The sequence below is a fragment of the Acinonyx jubatus genome, chromosome A1 (genome assembly GCF_027475565.1).
Source record: "Acinonyx jubatus isolate Ajub_Pintada_27869175 chromosome A1, VMU_Ajub_asm_v1.0, whole genome shotgun sequence".
In the NCBI taxonomy this organism is placed as follows: domain Eukaryota; kingdom Metazoa; phylum Chordata; class Mammalia; order Carnivora; family Felidae; genus Acinonyx; species Acinonyx jubatus.
The window spans coordinates 109714959-109721046 of NC_069380.1; positions in this window are offsets into that span (position 1 = coordinate 109714959).

A 6088-nucleotide genomic window follows, 5' to 3' on the forward strand; every position below is an offset into this window, starting at 1 on the left:
GTAGGACTAGATGGAAGAGAGATTATCATGTCCCCAGGACCTGAGAGATACAAACTTTCCAAAGGACGTTTAGAATTTTTTTTAACGTTTATTTATTTTTGAGAGAGAGACAGGGAGACACAGAATTGGAGGCTTCAGGCTCTGAGCTGTTAGCAGGGAGCCCGACAGGGGCCTCGAAATCATGAGCCTTGAGATCATGACCTTAGAGGAAGTCAGATGCTCAACAGACTGAGCCACCCAGGAGCCCATCCAAAGGACTTTTAAAATGCAAGGCAAGAGCTGAACCTAGTCACTTGTCTTCTAGATTTCCTATCCCCAATAGCAGTTGACCCTGCCAATCCAGGCTCACTCTGCAGCTCTGAGGGCATCGTCCCAACCAATAATCTGAAGAAGGATCTAGAGGCCTGGATGAGCCAATGATGGGTCTGAAAATTCTCCTTCATCAAAGAGAACTTGCTTAGTGAGGTCTCAGACTGAAAATGGCAATTCTGCTTTTCTTTCATACCTCCCAGCAGCGTCCCTAGAGGAAAGTCTCTCAGATCTTCTCCCCTAAAAGCTTATACTTATTTTGCCAGACCGGAAAAAAGTTCTTTTAGCCCAAATTCTGACCATGTTTTATAGTTAACATCCCCCAATAATAGAGGAGTAAGGAGTTAAGACCATGTAGAATGTATAAGGAAAAAATCATCACTTAGTGTTCATGACTATAAAGTCATGCCTAGTGTGCTGTCATCTTATTCTTCACTGTTGCCCTGTACCTGTGTGAGAACTGGTCCTGTCTTACAGGGCAACAAGCAGACAAACAGAAAAGAGAAGGGACTTGCCCAAGGTAGTAATTAGGATTTGAAATTTGATACTCCCAAGTGCAGGGCATCTGCCACACTCACACAACTGACCTCTAAGAACTGAAATACAGAACAGGGTCAATGTGATTTCCCTTTGCTTGAGTTCTCTTATCTAGAAAGGTTGGGTGATGTTAGTTTGGTTCATTAAAGAATATTGAACACCCTAAGGGCTGCATTCTTTCATGTTTCAGACAAAGCTGAATGGGTGCAAATGTGTACTGAGGACATCAAGATTTTATGCATCTGCAGCAGCATTTCTAAAGTAGTTTCCTTGAACCATGATTCCCATGAGAAACAAATTCCTTTCAAAAGGAAATTTACAAAATGATATATTCTCAGAAGTCGTGTGATTAAAAAAGCAAACAATAAAAACCTCATGAGTTTTATCTACCCTAAAAAAAAAAAAAAGTATTGAGCACCTACTATGTATTAAGATTATAATGAATGGGTTTTTCCAAAGTGCTGTGAGCTCCTAGTTGGTAGCCCTAATGTAGGTATTACTTATTTTCTCTTGATGCAGATTACTTGGCTCACCACCACCACAAAATGGTGGGAAGATATAATTATATATACTTAAAACATCCTGCCAAATAATTAGATGCCATGACTTAACTTCTTAAGCAATGAATTCTAGGAAGCTCTTATTAGCTTTCAAGCCACGAAGTAAAGCATATGTGATTATAAACAATACAGAACTAAATCAGAATGTGTTTTTCTTTAGAAGGAATCTAGATTGTTTTCTTACTCTGCAGCACTCATACTCACTGACGGATCTGAAACTTCAGATTGATTGATCTGGTCCTGACTCAGTGGGCCTGACTGTCTAAATTCTAGAGCTGAGGAATGCTTGGAACAAAAAAGTAAAAGCAAACCAAAAAAAATTGTCCTTTTAATTGCTTGGCAGAAACCAGAAAGTAAATAAATATGCTTTGAGAAAGAAATCTTTGCTCAGATGGCAAATTCAGTATACAGCAAGTCTAAGTGTTGCCCATGATGTTTAAACATAGCTATAAAAAAAAAAAATCATCTGATGATGGGGGTGGGGTTGAAGGAAGATGACCTTGAGCAAATAGCTTGATAATAGGTACTCTTAGCCAAAGTATAAAAATTGACATCAAATCTTGGAGGAAGAATGAGATACATCGTTTTGTCAACAATTCTCTTGGCCTCACATTAGGTTTATTTTGTTGTTATTCCTTCCAGTTGCCTGATTTCTAAGCTTTACTGAGACAGAAAGTAGAGCCAGATAGGTAAGAAATGGCTCTGGAATCAGATGGACCTGGTTTGAATTCTAGTTAAGAAGCTTGGCAAGTTACATAACTTTTCTGAGTCTCCGTTATCTCATGTATAAAGTGGGGATAATTATAATTGCCAAATAATAAGGTTCTTATGAGAATTCAGTGAAATTATGAATGTAAAACACAGCATATAGTAAATGTCCAGTAAGTATGAGATATTCTTACTTTTAATAGTTCTAAGTGGTCTCTGGTCCTACATATCCCTTAATGCCAGTTGGAGCACTTCATTGCCTGCTATGGAAACAGAACATAACAGTATCAAAAACATCATATACACACAAAGCCATCAGATGAAGTGAAGATGGAGGGGGGAGGGGATTCAAGAAAAGAGGGTCGAGATGGAACAAAAAGAACATCCCCTCTCTTCCCTTGACACCGTGCAAACATTCAGAAGGCTTGTTGTGTAGAGAAAAAGTCAATGAGGAATAAATTCAAGAAATAATACAGTTGGTTAGTCTTATGTTCCTGTTGTGTCAGAATTTTTTATCTGAAAAGGGTGCCATATCTGATAACATGCACTTTGCACCAAGGCCTTTTATGCCCCAGAAATTCCAACATAAAGACCTAATTAGTCAACATTAGTGCCTATGCCCATGAGAAGCCTGCCATGTTCTGGCCAACTGGGCCTGCCCAACTACTGGAAGATTTTGGTACTCGGGATACACAAATACTTGCAACTTATTGGTAGCTATCCCTGTTTTTCTCCTTTGCAGTTTTCTGAACAATTAAACTTAACATTTCACCTAAAATTAGAATTTTATATATGTGGCCAAAATTTTGTGGCCAGGAATTTTGCCACAGATATAATACAGCTCTTTCCCTCACCTACTACAGTTTGTCTAAAGAAAAAAGAGAGAGAAATGACCATATTATCCTTTGGTAATGTCCCTGCCATCTAGATACTATTCTCAGTTACAGAGGAAATATTTTTTACCCTGTTACCGGAAAAATAAAATCTCTGAAATGAAAGGCAAAGTTTATTACCAGAAGGCTGGATAAACCTTAAAAATACTGTTACCAACTTTGCAGGTATTAAAAATCTTATCATAGAAATAGGTTTGTTGACATGGAACATTATGCACAATATGGTATTAAGTGACAAATACCTTATAAAACAGCATATATGATAGTACCATAATTTTATTAAATATAAGTATATGTTTATGAGACTTTAGAAATCTATACAATGAGGTACTAATAGCAGTTGCTTCTGGTGAATGGAGTTTTTCTTTTTTTTCTTTTTATGTACTTGATTCTTATGTAATGAAAACATATTGCTCATAATTGTGAAAAAATCTTCAGATATCCTGAGTAAACATGATTAGGGGAGTCACAGGCCCAAACAACAAGTAGCCAATAGTTATGTTAAATATTCCACTATGCCCTGGAATATTACTCAAGGGCCCCAACTTTCTTGTGAAAAGAAGTCTCACCTTCCTGTGGATCTCTTACATGGCCTCCTCACACGGCATTTCAATATGGCCTTTTCTTCTACCTCCCCTCTCATTAAAAGATCTTATCCTCGGCTCAGATGGCCCTCTTCCTCTCTCAGACAAATACTGTACTCATCCACTCCATTCCTACTTTCTCCTTTGCTCAACATGTCCCTTCTCCTCAGACAGCCACTTGTATCTATAAGAACCCTGGCATTCAAGACCAGTTCAAGCCCCACACTCTCTGAAGAGTCTTCTCTGATGGCTGTAGGTCTCTCTTGATTGGGAGTGCCTACAAGAGCAACAGGAAAACCTCAGAGTCTGGTGGAACAGCACAGAGACCTGGCACCTGTCAGAGCAGAGGGGTAAGAATGGAGAACTTGTTCGTAAGCCCATATGAGTATTCCCTAAAGACTCTCAGAGATGCTGTAGAAGATGAGGGGGCATTTTGCAGGGAGCCAGAGAGAAAATCTGTTTATATTTTGTTCATATTTTCCATATTAACAAGTTTACCAGTGTTCTAGCTTCACTCTAGGCAAGATTTAGAAATCACACCCCCCACCCCCGCCGCCGCCAAAAAAGAAATAAGGTTCTCCAAAGCAGATGAATTTGCAAGTACAAAAGCATCTAAGGAGTACTTTGAAATTAATTTGCAAAGATAGGAAGATAGGACCATACTGCTCTTCTGTCTGATGGAAAGAAACACTCTCCCTTGACAGGAGTGTTCATTCCCTAAGCTATTAGAAGGCACACCAGACAGGGAGACACCCCACCTCCCCACACACACACAATGACCAGGTATTTATATGCTCATCTTTAAATTGTGGTGGATGGTGGGGCGCCTGGGTGGCTCAGTCAGTTGGGCAGCCGACTTCAGCTCAGGTCATGATCTCACGGTCTGTGAGTTCGAGCCCCGTGTCGGGCTCTGTGCTGACGGCTCAGAGCCTGGAGCCTGTTTCAGATTCTGTGTCTCCCTCTCTCTCTGACCTTCCCCCATTCATGCTCTGTCTCTCTCTGTCTCAAAAATGAATAAACGTTAAAAAAAATTAAAAAAAAATTGTAGTGGATGGTGATAGAATTAGGTCCACAAACAAAAGAAGGAACAGACATTGTGTGCAGAAAAGAGAAAACTCATGGGTAATTTAGTGCCTACAGTTTGGTGGATGGTTTTTAAAGGAAGGATGTTAATCAGTTTTCTCCATCTTTGGAGGAACAAGGAATAGGAAATGAGTCTCTGTCAAGTAGTTAACAGTTATAAGGCCAGCATTTATTAAGCACTTATGTACTCTTCCCAGTACTTTACGTATATTATATCCCTCCTCCCTCACAACTCCTGAGTGAGGTACTATTATTATCCTCATTTTACAGATGATGAAACTGAGGCACAAAGGGACTGAGTAACTTGTATAAGGTAAAATAACTAGTAAGCAGAGGAGCTGAGGTCTGGCTTCAGTGCCCAAAGTCCGAAGTCCTACTAGAGAGCCTTTAGCATCAAAACTCAAATGATTTTCATGAATGGAAGATCTTGACCACTGAACCATCTGACACTTTCAATGCCTAGCAATCTCCAAGGATAGACCAATAATCCATGTCCTTACAGGTTGCAGCTCAGTAGTGAGTGGCCTGTGATCCAGCCCACCCCATCGCTCCTATTCCCTAAATACATCCATCTCGTCCCCTCCACTACTGTCTTCTTGTACCATGCCCTTCTGCTCTCTTTTCTCTGATGTACCCCCATCCTTTTTCTTCTCTTTCTCTCCTCCTCCTCCCTTTGTCCAGCCTGCTTGATTTGGCTCTTTATTATGCAGAAGCAAAAAGCCTGCCAGCCCCTGAGCCACCTTCTTTGGAAAGGAGATCCTTCCCAATCCATAGGCTGAGCATAGGCAGCCTAGAAAGCCATGAGAAGAAAAAAGAGACCAAACAGTTCTGAAAATGAATTGCCCTGCTTTCTCTCCACAACAGGAAATACCAGGTTAGCTTTGCCTTTTAGTCCAGTAAACAATACCAAATGGACAGCACTCTCTGCCTCCCAGAAACCAGTTGCAGTTGTAAGGAAAAGAGTGCTGGGCTCATCCTCACCTCTGCCATCAACAATCTGTATGACTTTAAGCACATCTTTACCCATCAGTTTCCCCATATAACAACGTAGAGATTGGACTGTACTGGAGACCTCTTAGTTTAGGATTCATAGGTGGATTCGTGGGGACTTACCAACTCCCAGAGGATAATGTATAGGAATTTTCTTTTTTACTGAAATTTTTATTGAGACAATTTTAGATTCTCATGTGGTTGTAAGAAATAATACAAAGAAATCCTGATTTCCCATTGGTAACCTCTTGCAGTACTAGAGTACAATATCACAACTGGGATATTGATATTGATACAACCTACCTATCATTCATATTTCCCCAGTTTTACATGCACTCGTGTGTGTGTGTGTGTGTGTGTGTGTGTGTGTGTGTGTGTGAGAGAGAGAGAGAGAGAGAGAGCGAGAGAGTGAGAGAGCGAGAGC